Source organism: Styela clava, chromosome 12 (assembly GCF_964204865.1).
Source record: "Styela clava chromosome 12, kaStyClav1.hap1.2, whole genome shotgun sequence".
In the NCBI taxonomy this organism is placed as follows: domain Eukaryota; kingdom Metazoa; phylum Chordata; class Ascidiacea; order Stolidobranchia; family Styelidae; genus Styela; species Styela clava.
In genome coordinates this window covers 15,722,644-15,739,584 of record NC_135261.1, presented here as the reverse complement: position 1 = coordinate 15,739,584, position 16,941 = coordinate 15,722,644, and the positions used below count along the sequence as shown (strand labels likewise).

At 33.2% G+C, this 16,941-nt stretch overlaps 3 long non-coding RNA genes across 3 annotated transcripts; all 3 read left to right on the top strand.

Annotated features, from left to right (window-relative positions):
* Positions 1–441: 441 nt before the first annotated feature.
* On the top strand, positions 442–1,490 carry LOC144430806 (uncharacterized). The gene is made up of 3 exons (XR_013479741.1): positions 442–585; positions 841–905; positions 1,315–1,490. It is a non-coding gene; the product is annotated as an uncharacterized LOC144430806 (long non-coding RNA).
* A 3,188-nt stretch (positions 1,491–4,678) lies between these two features.
* Positions 4,679–6,284, top strand: LOC144430825 (uncharacterized). Its single transcript, XR_013479745.1, has 4 exons — positions 4,679–4,939; positions 5,163–5,227; positions 5,635–5,699; positions 6,109–6,284. It is a non-coding gene; the product is annotated as an uncharacterized LOC144430825 (long non-coding RNA).
* Positions 6,285–14,345: 8,061 nt separating this feature from the next.
* LOC144430720 (uncharacterized) lies at positions 14,346–15,481 on the top strand. Its single transcript, XR_013479685.1, has 3 exons — positions 14,346–14,527; positions 14,751–14,815; positions 15,312–15,481. It is a non-coding gene; the product is annotated as an uncharacterized LOC144430720 (long non-coding RNA).
* Positions 15,482–16,941: the final 1,460 nt, after the last annotated feature.

Genomic DNA, 16,941 nt, shown 5'->3' with positions numbered 1-16,941 from the left:
AAAGCGATTAAGAAATGTGCATAGATAATATGTAATTTTGAAATCAATTAGTTTTTGACGATGAATTGAACACTTATTGTCATTACATTTGTTGATAGATTGAAGAAAGATAAAACTTAATGAAAATTGAACAAGCTTAATTCAATTAATTTTTCCTATTTAAGTGATTCCGCGAGACTATTACTATATTTATTGTTAAGTGGATATTATGCATCCCATAATTACCTCAGTCATATATACTTATTGAGAAAAATTGATTCATTTGCAAGATAATTGATGAGTCTCAATCCAAAGAAACATGGCTAAATAGCAACCGATCTTATCTATTGAAGAGTCACCACCCCAGATTAGGCGAATTAAATTGACTCTACTTTTAAATCGATAACGATAATTCCTTTAAGTAGAAAGCTAAAGCTGTATAAATACAGCGCATGATATATAGAAACATGTTACAAACTGACAGCAAAGCAAGATGAAACTTGGATATTTTGCACTTTTTGTTGTATATGCCGCTATGGTAGTTGAAGTGACACCATTTGATACCGGCGCAACTCCAGCGCCTACAAATAACAATGGGGAAACGAGGTAAGCAGTTATAAAATACGTCATATTCAAAGGATGGTATATAAATATATATATGTGTGTATGTATGAGCTTGAAATTTAATTCTTGTTGTCAGACTTTAAGCAATTTTTCCTTTTTTTCAAATCAATGACATTCTGATCGTTTACGCACATATTTGAGTCGAAATTAAATGGCTTCAAGGGCAAACACTATCATCTTCGTAAACTCTTATTCTTGATGACTTATTTTTATATATACTGTAATACTTTCAAACAGAGGACCGTCGCCTGTGAATTGGGGAAAGAAAAAACGTTCGATTTTTCACGACGACAATTTTGCTGGTAAGATTCTATAAAATCGTCTCCGGATGAATTTCTTCTTTTTTCCATAAAACAATTAATAATTTTATATGTACTTGATATGTTTTGTCGAATTAATTAGAAATCTCTCAATAAAGTTATCCATATGTATACTGTAGTTAGAGCTGTCGATTATGGAATTACGTTGGCTGACATTGTATATAGAGAATATTTTAAAAATTTCGTCGAGTCCCCACCAAAATTATTCAATCGTAAGCTCCATAGATCAACCAAAATTTAAAAAAAAGTCTAGCCAGAAGACTATTCAAATATATTTACATCTTCACATAATTCAAATTCAAGATTTAAATCTTGACTTAATGGCGTCTTCTAATCGATGATATCATTTACATCTGACTGTGTATTATTAATATACAAATACGTGTTACAGACTTCCTTGCTGATTTTGACAACATGGATAAAGGAGAGCCAAGTGAATGATCGAATGATCAAATCATCGGCAATTCAAACAGCTTTCTGTGCCATTTTGAACTCAACTGAAATTTATTGAATTCATTTACATTTGTTTTCTTAAATCAAATAAACTTGAAGATTTGCAATTTTTGAGACAAATATATTATTCTCTACTGTTGAAGCAGGGTGATCAGAGTTCTGATCAAATGTTACAATGATCAGGTTAATTCAATAGAAATAGTTCTGACAGACTCTAAAGGGGTTTGGTTCAGGCCTATTTTTTTTATAGCGCAGATCTTAAATCTCCGATCAGATGTTTTGCGAATGCGCCATGTTATTAAAATCTTTTAGATTGCAATTTTTTATCCCTAACGTTTTCACATAATCGTGAAGTCACGTTTCCTCGGTAAAAATCGATTAAAAAGAGCAGCAATACCCAACGAAAGCGATAAATATTTAGGAGCACAATAAAATAATCAGACTTTCACAAACATGCGCTGAATAAATGCATAAAACACAGCGCAGCATCGTATTTTTGTGAATCGTTTGCAATAAATAACCAAGTGTTTTTGCTAGCAACCAATACTAATATGCAAGTTGTCTAGCTCCTATAGGAGATGTAGGCTAAAGGGCAAACACACGTCAAATACATTTTTAGTATGAACAAACACAGCGATATGGAACAATATTTGGAAGTGACGGTTGGTGAGTGCGTCGATTCCCAGGACACTGGAATCGTTCAGGGTGTAGCATTTGCTCTTGAATTGATTGGCAACTGGTGTTGGTGCTTCGAATATCCCTGATGTGGTCCGAGATTCTCGTCTTCAATTTTCTGTCGCTATCAGGGATATTCGAAAAAAGCCCCAACATCAGTTGTCAACCACTTCAACAGTAAAGGCCATACCATGAACGATTTTAGTGTCCTGGGGATCGACGCACTCGCCAACTGTGAGCTATACATAAAAAAACAAAACATTTCAGGATGAGAAAATGAGATACAGGTAACCACGAAGAATCAACGTGAAAGATTGAAACTTAAGAACTATAAAGCGCAGGAACATAATATATAACCTAGGCTACTTGATTCCATCAGAGGCAATAGTACACACAGTATTGCGTGCCAAATGTCTGTCTATTGGAAAGTCGCGTAATCGAATTATGGGCTGAAACCGCAAATACTCGAAGCAATTCAACTATTTTGTGCGGACCAGGATCACTAGAACAGACATTTTTCGCATCGCATAAATGCTGAATTAGAGATTGTTGAGCTTATTGTATTGAAATCACGTAAATAAGAGAATAGTGCTAAATTACAATCTGGAAAAGAAATGAATTGTTAACCGAGTTTAAACACATCACGCTATTATTGTATAGAGTTTCTCACTATAGCAACATCAAGAATAAAATTATGAATTTCCAGTTTTCTTCTATTCTCCAATATGAAAATTGTATCCCACGGCAACAACAACAACAACAGAATGGACAGCTACCTTCACACGAAAAAATCCTCTTTATTTCTAACAATGCATCTGTACATACATATGTTTTTAAATTGATTATGATGCTTCGATTCAATGGAAAAAATTTTATCAACCCTTTTTACAACATAAAAAATGAATTTCTCCAGAGACAGCATATTCTGGAAAATATAATTATACAGAAAAAGATTGCAAAAAATTCAAAGGCTCTTCTGAAAGCGTAGGGCGTAAAACTGCTTTTTTGCGAAATTGTCAATCTAGTCAATGTAACGAAAATATGGATATTATTATTAAATGTTATTATTAAATTAAATTTGGATTTCTTGATGTATATGCGTGGATGTATGGAATCCTTGGACTAAATTTAAAATTAAAATATTATTTTCCATGCTTTAACGTTGCCTCAATATTTGTTTTCTTTCGATAGGTATATGACTATGTTGTTGAAAGATAATCAATGACCTCTTCTTATTTTTTAAAAGCACAATGTCAATAGTTATAGCGCCATATCGTCACGCTAATAACCGAATTGCGTAAGTCATTTTTAGCAGTTTTGAGAAAAACGTAAAAAACTTCCTAATGATATTGTTATGCCATTGAAAGTCAATGATTTGCCATGGTTCAATTTTTTGATCGTAGCCGGATTTAAGTTAATTTGTATGACGCAGTTATGTGACGTCATAATGGCGCACTGTGACTTAGGCAGAAATGTGTCTATGACTTGGGGACATACGCAATTTTGCAACTTGACTATATGCACCAGTCCTGAAAACCAAACAATCTAAAAGGCGAATGGAATTCTCAGTATCTACGATGTGTAATCTCCAAAATAGCTAATCTGTTTTAATTACAATATTTTTTATGTTTAAAAATATATACTTCATCGTATATAACTATATAACACGTTCTGCACACCCACCGAAATAAGACTAAAATTAAATATAAAGAATCAAGCAGCAATGTCCCCTATATAAAAGCCAACTAAGTTGAATTGGACTCAGACAGTGAATATCACAAGTGTACGCCTTCCTATACTGTAGTAAAAATTCAAATTTATATGCGCTAAGCTAGAATCTGAGATGCAAAAACTTAAAAATCCGTAGTCTAGGTTATTTTGCCTTTGTGACGTCACAATAGTCCTGTGGTAACAATGATAGTTCATTATGACGAAACAATTACGTAAATGTGCATGTCATACAAAATCTCCAATTTTATGGGTTTCGGAATTCTTAAAATAAAATCTGAGTTAACAGACAGTGCACAGCATTACATAAATACCAATTTTACGAGAAACTCAAAACCGCCAAAAATGACTTACGCAATTCGGTTATTAGCCTGACGATATGTAACATCATATGTTCAATTATACCAATTTTATGACTATAAGATAGTCGTCACATTATTATTAGTGTAATAGATATAAGTATATGGAATAAATTCTGAAACTCGATTTAACAGAAGGTTTTTGTTTTTGCAATTGTGGATCGTTCATGAATGTAAAAACGATTAAGACATGTGCATAGATAATATGTAATTTTGAAACAATAAGAAATTTTTTGACAATGAATACATTACGCTTATCATCATTACATTTATTAAATAGATAAAAAAGAAGAAAGATAAAAATTAGCTAAAATTTAACAAGCTTTATACAATCAATTTTTCACTTTTAATTGATTCTGTGGCTATTACTATATTTATTGTTAAGTGGATATTATGCATTCCTTAATTACCTCAGTCATATGTACTTATCGAGAAAAATCGACCTATTTGCAAGTGATTGAGCAGTTTCAACCCAAAAAAACATAGCCAAATAGCAACCGATCTTATCTATTGAAGAGTCACCACCCCAGATTATGCTAATTAAATTGACTCTACTTTCAAATTGATAACGATAATTCATTCGAGTAGAAAGCTTTTTATTACTTAAGGAAATAAAGAGATAGCCGTATAAATAAAGCGAGTGATTTCATTTGAACATGCTACAAACTGATACCAAAGCAAGATGAAACTCAGATATTTCGCAGCAACTGTTTTTGTTGTTTATGCCGCTATGGTTGTTGAAGTGACACCATTTGATACCGGTGCAACTCCGGCGCCTATAAATGACCACGGGGAAACGAGGTAAACAATTATAAAATAAGTCATATTCAGAAGATGGTATATATATATATGAGCTTGAAATTTAATTCGTGTTGTCAGACTTTAAGCAAACTTTTAATTTTTCAAAATCACTGACATTCTACTCATTTACGTACGTACTTGAGTTGAAATTAAATGGCTGCGAACACTATTATCGTCGTACACTCTCGCTTTTTATCTCTTACACTAAATTACTTTCAAACAGACGAACACCGCCTATAAATTGGGCAAAGAAAAAACGTTCGATTTTTCACGATGACAATTTTGCTGGTAAGATTGTATAAAGTAGTCTCCGAGTATATATATTTTTTATTTTTTCCATAAAAACCGTAAAATTTTGTTTTTGATATGTTTCGTCGAACTAATTAAGAATCTCTCAATAAATCTATCCATATGTATACTAAATTTAGAGCGGTCAATTATGGCATTACGTTGGCTGACAATATATAGAATTGTTTTAAAATTTTGTCGATTTCCAACCAGAAATGTTCAATCGTAATCCCTACAAGCAAATTGAAAATTAACAAAGTCATATAGTATAGTTAATTAAAGTATATTCAATTTTCGATTCGAACTTTTTTACGATTTGGAACTTCATTTCGGAAATGCTGAATCATCTTCGTAAACTCTTATTCTTGATGACTTATTTTTATATATACTGTAATACTTTCAAACAGAGGACCGTCGCCTGTGAATTGGGGAAAGAAAAAACGTTCGATTTTTCACGACGACAATTTTGCTGGTAAGATTCTATAAAATCGTCTCCGGATGAATTTCTTCTTTTTTCCATAAAACAATTAATAATTTTATATGTACTTGATATGTTTTGTCGAATTAATTAGAAATCTCTCAATAAAGTTATCCATATGTATACTGTAGTTAGAGCTGTCGATTATGGAATTACGTTGGCTGACATTGTATATAGAGAATATTTTAAAAATTTCGTCGAGTCCCCACCAAAATTATTCAATCGTAAGCTCCATAGATCAACCAAAATTTAAAAAAAAGTCTAGCCAGAAGACTATTCAAATATATTTACATCTTCACATAATTCAAATTCAAGATTTAAATCTTGACTTAATGGCGTCTTCTAATCGATGATATCATTTACATCTGACTGTGTATTATTAATATACAAATACGTGTTACAGACTTCCTTGCTGATTTTGACAACATGGATAAAGGAGAGCCAAGTGAATGATCGAATGATCAAATCATCGGCAATTCAAACAGCTTTCTGTGCCATTTTGAACTCAACTGAAATTTATTGAATTCATTTACATTTGTTTTCTTAAATCAAATAAACTTGAAGATTTGCAATTTTTGAGACAAATATATTATTCTCTACTGTTGAAGCAGGGTGATCAGAGTTCTGATCAAATGTTACAATGATCAGGTTAATTCAATAGAAATAGTTCTGACAGACTCTAAAGGGGTTTGGTTCAGGCCTATTTTTTTTAAAGCGCAGATCTTAAATCTCCGATCAGATGTTTTGCGAATGCGCCATGTTATTAAAATCTTTTAGATTGCAATTTTTTATCCCTAACGTTTTCACATAATCGTGAAGTCACGTTTCCTCGGTAAAAATCGATTAAAAAGAGCAGCAATACCCAACGAAAGCGATAAATATTTAGGAGCACAATAAAATAATCAGACTTTCACAAACATGCGCTGAATAAATGCATAAAACACAGCGCAGCATCGTATTTTTGTGAATCGTTTGCAATAAATAACCAAGTGTTTTTGCTAGCAACCAATACTAATATGCAAGTTGTCTAGCTCCTATAGGAGATGTAGGCTAAAGGGCAAACACACGTCAAATACATTTTTAGTATGAACAAACACAGCGATATGGAACAATATTTGGAAGTGACGGTTGGTGAGTGCGTCGATTCCCAGGACACTGGAATCGTTCAGGGTGTAGCATTTGCTCTTGAATTGATTGGCAACTGGTGTTGGTGCTTCGAATATCCCTGATGTGGTCCGAGATTCTCGTCTTCAATTTTCTGTCGCTATCAGGGATATTCGAAAAAAGCCCCAACATCAGTTGTCAACCACTTCAACAGTAAAGGCCATACCATGAACGATTTTAGTGTCCTGGGGATCGACGCACTCGCCAACTGTGAGCTATACATAAAAAAACAAAACATTTCAGGATGAGAAAATGAGATACAGGTAACCACGAAGAATCAACGTGAAAGATTGAAACTTAAGAACTATAAAGCGCAGGAACATAATATATAACCTAGGCTACTTGATTCCATCAGAGGCAATAGTACACACAGTATTGCGTGCCAAATGTCTGTCTATTGGAAAGTCGCGTAATCGAATTATGGGCTGAAACCGCAAATACTCGAAGCAATTCAACTATTTTGTGCGGACCAGGATCACTAGAACAGACATTTTTCGCATCGCATAAATGCTGAATTAGAGATTATTGAGCTTATTGTATTGAAATCACGTAAATAAGAGAATAGTGCTAAATTACAATCTGGAAAAGAAATGAATTGTTAACCGAGTTTAAACACATCACGCTATTATTGTATAGAGTTTCTCACTATAGCAACATCAAGAATAAAATTATGAATTTCCAGTTTTCTTCTATTCTCCAATATGAAAATTGTATCCCACGGCAACAACAACAACAACAGAATGGACAGCTACCTTCACACGAAAAAATCCTCTTTATTTCTAACAATGCATCTGTACATACATATGTTTTTAAATTGATTATGATGCTTCGATTCAATGGAAAAAATTTTATCAACCCTTTTTACAACATAAAAAATGAATTTCTCCAGAGACAGCATATTCTGGAAAATATAATTATACAGAAAAAGATTGCAAAAAATTCAAAGGCTCTTCTGAAAGCGTAGGGCGTAAAACTGCTTTTTTGCGAAATTGTCAATCTAGTCAATGTAACGAAAATATGGATATTATTATTAAATGTTATTATTAAATTAAATTTGGATTTCTTGATGTATATGCGTGGATGTATGGAATCCTTGGACTAAATTTAAAATTAAAATATTATTTTCCATGCTTTAACGTTGCCTCAATATTTGTTTTCTTTCGATAGGTATATGACTATGTTGTTGAAAGATAATCAATGACCTCTTCTTATTTTTTAAAAGCACAATGTCAATAGTTATAGCGCCATATCGTCACGCTAATAACCGAATTGCGTAAGTCATTTTTAGCAGTTTTGAGAAAAACGTAAAAAACTTCCTAATGATATTGTTATGCCATTGAAAGTCAATGATTTGCCATGGTTCAATTTTTTGATCGTAGCCGGATTTAAGTTAATTTGTATGACGCAGTTATGTGACGTCATAATGGCGCACTGTGACTTAGGCAGAAATGTGTCTATGACTTGGGGACATACGCAATTTTGCAACTTGACTATATGCACCAGTCCTGAAAACCAAACAATCTAAAAGGCGAATGGAATTCTCAGTATCTACGATGTGTAATCTCCAAAATAGCTAATCTGTTTTAATTACAATATTTTTTATGTTTAAAAATATATACTTCATCGTATATAACTATATAACACGTTCTGCACACCCACCGAAATAAGACTAAAATTAAATATAAAGAATCAAGCAGCAATGTCCCCTATATAAAAGCCAACTAAGTTGAATTGGACTCAGACAGTGAATATCACAAGTGTACGCCTTCCTATACTGTAGTAAAAATTCAAATTTATATGCGCTAAGCTAGAATCTGAGATGCAAAAACTTAAAAATCCGTAGTCTAGGTTATTTTGCCTTTGTGACGTCACAATAGTCCTGTGGTAACAATGATAGTTCATTATGACGAAACAATTACGTAAATGTGCATGTCATACAAAATCTCCAATTTTATGGGTTTCGGAATTCTTAAAATAAAATCTGAGTTAACAGACAGTGCACAGCATTACATAAATACCAATTTTACGAGAAACTCAAAACCGCCAAAAATGACTTACGCAATTCGGTTATTAGCCTGACGATATGTAACATCATATGTTCAATTATACCAATTTTATGACTATAAGATAGTCGTCACATTATTATTAGTGTAATAGATATAAGTATATGGAATAAATTCTGAAACTCGATTTAACAGAAGGTTTTTGTTTTTGCAATTGTGGATCGTTCATGAATGTAAAAACGATTAAGACATGTGCATAGATAATATGTAATTTTGAAACAATAAGAAATTTTTTGACAATGAATACATTACGCTTATCATCATTACATTTATTAAATAGATAAAAAAGAAGAAAGATAAAAATTAGCTAAAATTTAACAAGCTTTATACAATCAATTTTTCACTTTTAATTGATTCTGTGGCTATTACTATATTTATTGTTAAGTGGATATTATGCATTCCTTAATTACCTCAGTCATATGTACTTATCGAGAAAAATCGACCTATTTGCAAGTGATTGAGCAGTTTCAACCCAAAAAAACATAGCCAAATAGCAACCGATCTTATCTATTGAAGAGTCACCACCCCAGATTATGCTAATTAAATTGACTCTACTTTCAAATTGATAACGATAATTCATTCGAGTAGAAAGCTTTTTATTACTTAAGGAAATAAAGAGATAGCCGTATAAATAAAGCGAGTGATTTCATTTGAACATGCTACAAACTGATACCAAAGCAAGATGAAACTCAGATATTTCGCAGCAACTGTTTTTGTTGTTTATGCCGCTATGGTTGTTGAAGTGACACCATTTGATACCGGTGCAACTCCGGCGCCTATAAATGACCACGGGGAAACGAGGTAAACAATTATAAAATAAGTCATATTCAGAAGATGGTATATATATATATGAGCTTGAAATTTAATTCGTGTTGTCAGACTTTAAGCAAACTTTTAATTTTTCAAAATCACTGACATTCTACTCATTTACGTACGTACTTGAGTTGAAATTAAATGGCTGCGAACACTATTATCGTCGTACACTCTCGCTTTTTATCTCTTACACTAAATTACTTTCAAACAGACGAACACCGCCTATAAATTGGGCAAAGAAAAAACGTTCGATTTTTCACGATGACAATTTTGCTGGTAAGATTGTATAAAGTAGTCTCCGAGTATATATATTTTTTATTTTTTCCATAAAAACCGTAAAATTTTGTTTTTGATATGTTTCGTCGAACTAATTAAGAATCTCTCAATAAATCTATCCATATGTATACTAAATTTAGAGCGGTCAATTATGGCATTACGTTGGCTGACAATATATAGAATTGTTTTAAAATTTTGTCGATTTCCAACCAGAAATGTTCAATCGTAATCCCTACAAGCAAATTGAAAATTAACAAAGTCATATAGTATAGTTAATTAAAGTATATTCAATTTTCGATTCGAACTTTTTTACGATTTGGAACTTCATTTCGGAAATGCTGAATCATCTTCGTAAACTCTTATTCTTGATGACTTATTTTTATATATACTGTAATACTTTCAAACAGAGGACCGTCGCCTGTGAATTGGGGAAAGAAAAAACGTTCGATTTTTCACGACGACAATTTTGCTGGTAAGATTCTATAAAATCGTCTCCGGATGAATTTCTTCTTTTTTCCATAAAACAATTAATAATTTTATATGTACTTGATATGTTTTGTCGAATTAATTAGAAATCTCTCAATAAAGTTATCCATATGTATACTGTAGTTAGAGCTGTCGATTATGGAATTACGTTGGCTGACATTGTATATAGAGAATATTTTAAAAATTTCGTCGAGTCCCCACCAAAATTATTCAATCGTAAGCTCCATAGATCAACCAAAATTTAAAAAAAAGTCTAGCCAGAAGACTATTCAAATATATTTACATCTTCACATAATTCAAATTCAAGATTTAAATCTTGACTTAATGGCGTCTTCTAATCGATGATATCATTTACATCTGACTGTGTATTATTAATATACAAATACGTGTTACAGACTTCCTTGCTGATTTTGACAACATGGATAAAGGAGAGCCAAGTGAATGATCGAATGATCAAATCATCGGCAATTCAAACAGCTTTCTGTGCCATTTTGAACTCAACTGAAATTTATTGAATTCATTTACATTTGTTTTCTTAAATCAAATAAACTTGAAGATTTGCAATTTTTGAGACAAATATATTATTCTCTACTGTTGAAGCAGGGTGATCAGAGTTCTGATCAAATGTTACAATGATCAGGTTAATTCAATAGAAATAGTTCTGACAGACTCTAAAGGGGTTTGGTTCAGGCCTATTTTTTTTAAAGCGCTGATCTTAAATCTCCGATCAGATGTTTTGCGAATGCGCCATGTTATTAAAATCTTTTAGATTGCAATTTTTTATCCCTAACGTTTTCACATAATCGTGAAGTCACGTTTCCTCGGTAAAAATCGATTAAAAAGAGCAGCAATACCCAACGAAAGCGATAAATATTTAGGAGCACAATAAAATAATCAGACTTTCACAAACATGCGCTGAATAAATGCATAAAACACAGCGCAGCATCGTATTTTTGTGAATCGTTTGCAATAAATAACCAAGTGTTTTTGCTAGCAACCAATACTAATATGCAAGTTGTCTAGCTCCTATAGGAGATGTAGGCTAAAGGGCAAACACACGTCAAATACATTTTTAGTATGAACAAACACAGCGATATGGAACAATATTTGGAAGTGACGGTTGGTGAGTGCGTCGATTCCCAGGACACTGGAATCGTTCAGGGTGTAGCATTTGCTCTTGAATTGATTGGCAACTGGTGTTGGTGCTTCGAATATCCCTGATGTGGTCCGAGATTCTCGTCTTCAATTTTCTGTCGCTATCAGGGATATTCGAAAAAAGCCCCAACATCAGTTGTCAACCACTTCAACAGTAAAGGCCATACCATGAACGATTTTAGTGTCCTGGGGATCGACGCACTCGCCAACTGTGAGCTATACATAAAAAAACAAAACATTTCAGGATGAGAAAATGAGATACAGGTAACCACGAAGAATCAACGTGAAAGATTGAAACTTAAGAACTATAAAGCGCAGGAACATAATATATAACCTAGGCTACTTGATTCCATCAGAGGCAATAGTACACACAGTATTGCGTGCCAAATGTCTGTCTATTGGAAAGTCGCGTAATCGAATTATGGGCTGAAACCGCAAATACTCGAAGCAATTCAACTATTTTGTGCGGACCAGGATCACTAGAACAGACATTTTTCGCATCGCATAAATGCTGAATTAGAGATTGTTGAGCTTATTGTATTGAAATCACGTAAATAAGAGAATAGTGCTAAATTACAATCTGGAAAAGAAATGAATTGTTAACCGAGTTTAAACACATCACGCTATTATTGTATAGAATTTCTCACTATAGCAACATCAAGAATAAAATTATGAATTTCCAGTTTTCTTCTATTCTCCAATATGAAAATTGTATCCCACGGCAACAACAACAACAACAGAATGGACAGCTACCTTCACACGAAAAAATCCTCTTTATTTCTAACAATGCATCTGTACATACATATGTTTTTAAATTGATTATGATGCTTCGATTCAATGGAAAAAATTTTATCAACCCTTTTTACAACATAAAAAATGAATTTCTCCAGAGACAGCATATTCTGGAAAATATAATTATACAGAAAAAGATTGCAAAAAATTCAAAGGCTCTTCTGAAAGCGTAGGGCGTAAAACTGCTTTTTTGCGAAATTGTCAATCTAGTCAATGTAACGAAAATATGGATATTATTATTAAATGTTATTATTAAATTAAATTTGGATTTCTTGATGTATATGCGTGGATGTATGGAATCCTTGGACTAAATTTAAAATTAAAATATTATTTTCCATGCTTTAACGTTGCCTCAATATTTGTTTTCTTTCGATAGGTATATGACTATGTTGTTGAAAGATAATCAATGACCTCTTCTTATTTTTTAAAAGCACAATGTCAATAGTTATAGCGCCATATCGTCACGCTAATAACCGAATTGCGTAAGTCATTTTTAGCAGTTTTGAGAAAAACGTAAAAAACTTCCTAATGATATTGTTATGCCATTGAAAGTCAATGATTTGCCATGGTTCAATTTTTTGATCGTAGCCGGATTTAAGTTAATTTGTATGACGCAGTTATGTGACGTCATAATGGCGCACTGTGACTTAGGCAGAAATGTGTCTATGACTTGGGGACATACGCAATTTTGCAACTTGACTATATGCACCAGTCCTGAAAACCAAACAATCTAAAAGGCGAATGGAATTCTCAGTATCTACGATGTGTAATCTCCAAAATAGCTAATCTGTTTTAATTACAATATTTTTTATGTTTAAAAATATATACTTCATCGTATATAACTATATAACACGTTCTGCACACCCACCGAAATAAGACTAAAATTAAATATAAAGAATCAAGCAGCAATGTCCCCTATATAAAAGCCAACTAAGTTGAATTGGACTCAGACAGTGAATATCACAAGTGTACGCCTTCCTATACTGTAGTAAAAATTCAAATTTATATGCGCTAAGCTAGAATCTGAGATGCAAAAACTTAAAAATCCGTAGTCTAGGTTATTTTGCCTTTGTGACGTCACAATAGTCCTGTGGTAACAATGATAGTTCATTATGACGAAACAATTACGTAAATGTGCATGTCATACAAAACCTCCAATTTTATGGGTTTCGGAATTCTTAAAATAAAATCTGAGTTAACAGACAGTGCACAGCATTACATAAATACCAATTTTACGAGAAACTCAAAACCGCCAAAAATGACTTACGCAATTCGGTTATTAGCCTGACGATATGTAACATCATATGTTCAATTATACCAATTTTATGACTATAAGATAGTCGTCACATTATTATTAGTGTAATAGATATAAGTATATGGAATAAATTCTGAAACTCGATTTAACAGAAGGTTTTTGTTTTTGCAATTGTGGATCGTTCATGAATGTAAAAACGATTAAGACATGTGCATAGATAATATGTAATTTTGAAACAATAAGAAATTTTTTGACAATGAATACATTACGCTTATCATCATTACATTTATTAAATAGATAAAAAAGAAGAAAGATAAAAATTAGCTAAAATTTAACAAGCTTTATACAATCAATTTTTCACTTTTAATTGATTCTGTGGCTATTACTATATTTATTGTTAAGTGGATATTATGCATTCCTTAATTACCTCAGTCATATGTACTTATCGAGAAAAATCGACCTATTTGCAAGTGATTGAGCAGTTTCAACCCAAAAAAACATAGCCAAATAGCAACCGATCTTATCTATTGAAGAGTCACCACCCCAGATTATGCTAATTAAATTGACTCTACTTTCAAATTGATAACGATAATTCATTCGAGTAGAAAGCTTTTTATTACTTAAGGAAATAAAGAGATAGCCGTATAAATAAAGCGAGTGATTTCATTTGAACATGCTACAAACTGATACCAAAGCAAGATGAAACTCAGATATTTCGCAGCAACTGTTTTTGTTGTTTATGCCGCTATGGTTGTTGAAGTGACACCATTTGATACCGGTGCAACTCCGGCGCCTATAAATGACCACGGGGAAACGAGGTAAACAATTATAAAATAAGTCATATTCAGAAGATGGTATATATATATATGAGCTTGAAATTTAATTCGTGTTGTCAGACTTTAAGCAAACTTTTAATTTTTCAAAATCACTGACATTCTACTCATTTACGTACGTACTTGAGTCGAAATTAAATGGCTGCGAACACTATTATCGTCGTACACTCTCGCTTTTTATCTCTTACACTAAATTACTTTCAAACAGACGAACACCGCCTATAAATTGGGCAAAGAAAAAACGTTCGATTTTTCACGATGACAATTTTGCTGGTAAGATTGTATAAAGTAGTCTCCGAGTATATATATTTTTTATTTTTTCCATAAAAACCGTAAAATTTTGTTTTTGATATGTTTCGTCGAACTAATTAAAAATCTCTCAATAAATCTATCCATATGTATACTAAATTTAGAGCGGTCAATTATGGCATTACGTTGGCTGACAATATATAGAATTGTTTTAAAATTTTGTCGATTTCCAACCAGAAATGTTCAATCGTAATCCCTACAAGCAAATTGAAAATTAACAAAGTCATATAGTATAGTTAATTAAAGTATATTCAATTTTCGATTCGAACTTTTTTACGATTTGGAACTTCATTTCGGAAATGCTGAATTAAAATGATTCCCTATTGACGCCGTTGTGTTATGACATTCTCACGTACCTAATTCAAATTGAAGATTGGAATCTTGACTTAGTGGAGTCTTCTAATTGATGATATCATTTACATATGATTGTGTATTATAAATATACAAATACGTGTTACAGATTTTCTTGCTGATTTTGAAGACTTGGATAAAGGAGGGCCAAGTATAGGATGATCGAACGGTCGGAAATTCAAGACAGCTTTTTGTGAAATTTTGAAATCACCTGAAATTTATTAAATGCATCTCATTGTCATTTTTATTTTCAAATCGAATAAACTTGAAGCATTACAATTTTTGACATAAATATATCATTCTCTGCTGTTGAAGCAGGGTTTATCAAATGGAACAATGACCAGGGTAAACCATCGACCAGAAATTTAATAGGAATAGTTCTCTAAACTCTAAAGAAGTTTATTTCAGGCCTAATATTTGATTGTAAAGCGCAGATCTCCAAAATCCCCAAGCAAGTATTTTTCTGATATATATATTATAAGTCGTGTTATTAAAATTGTTCAGATTGGAATTTTTGTTTTCACTTAATAGTGAAGCCACACTTTCTCGGTGGAAATCGATTAAAAAGACCAGCAATACTCAAGGAATCTCGTATTGTTGATGAATATAGAAGTTGCATCTAAGCGATAAATATTTAGAATCACAATAAAATAATCAGAATTTCACCGCCGCTTTGTTGGACTCAATATATAAATATATATATTCATTTCCTAAAATATTTTCGAAATATCCACGGAATAAAATTTGGTAATTCGAATGTCAGAAAACATTTTCAGAAGCGCATACTTCAAAAGTAGGGGAGGGTGGGGCACGGTGGCCCATGGGGCACAGTGGTCCAATCCACTCACTAGCGACACCGGTGGTCGTACCGGGCACGTGACCAAACTGAAAAAAGTCACGGTCAAGCCTGTCCTTTAGGAAATTTATTTGCGCCGGTAGGTCGTATTGGAAAAAGTTAGGAGACTTTCGTTGTTTTTAGGGGGCCAAAGTAAAAATAAATTGCCGGAGTATTTTCTTCTAAACTGCAGCCCGCATGTCTTTTGTCGCCCATATTGGCATGCCAGGTAGATGCCCCACAGTGGCTTATGACGGGGTATAAGATAGATCGGCACTCTAGCCTCCTTGTCGTGAGAGGGTCAATTATCCCATAATGGTGGGCTTGGGCACAGTGGGACATCAACCACGAGTACACACTGGGACGTGTCCCACTGAACCCCTCCACAGCTCTGTAGGGTTTGAGAGACCTAGAGTAGCCTACCTTCTGTCCCCGCTCCTGCTTGCTAGTTGCAATGTTGGATTGTCTTCCTATTTCAGAGCAATCCTAATTGATTTAAATAAACAACTAGCAAAATGCCACGTAAAAGGAAAAGAAAAACCTTCATAGGACAGATCGATCCATTGGTAATGAAGAGAGCAGCAGAGCAGGTAATTCATGAAGGCAAAAAACTGCGTACAACTGCAAGAGAAAATGTCATTCCCAAAACAACCCTATCAAGGTACGTCAAAAAACTGAAGTTTATGTCAGAAAGTTCTGTGTCCGACTCAGCGCCCTCAGATAGCCTCGAGTATTTTCGTCCTAACTACACGGTAAGAAGAATATTTTCGGATGAGGAAGAAGGTGAGCTTTCGAGTTATCTGCTACAGGCATCCAGACACCACTACGGGCTTCGAAAAGACGAGGTTCGAGAGCTAGCGTATAAAATGGCAGTTAAAAATGGAACAAACATTCCGCGGTCATG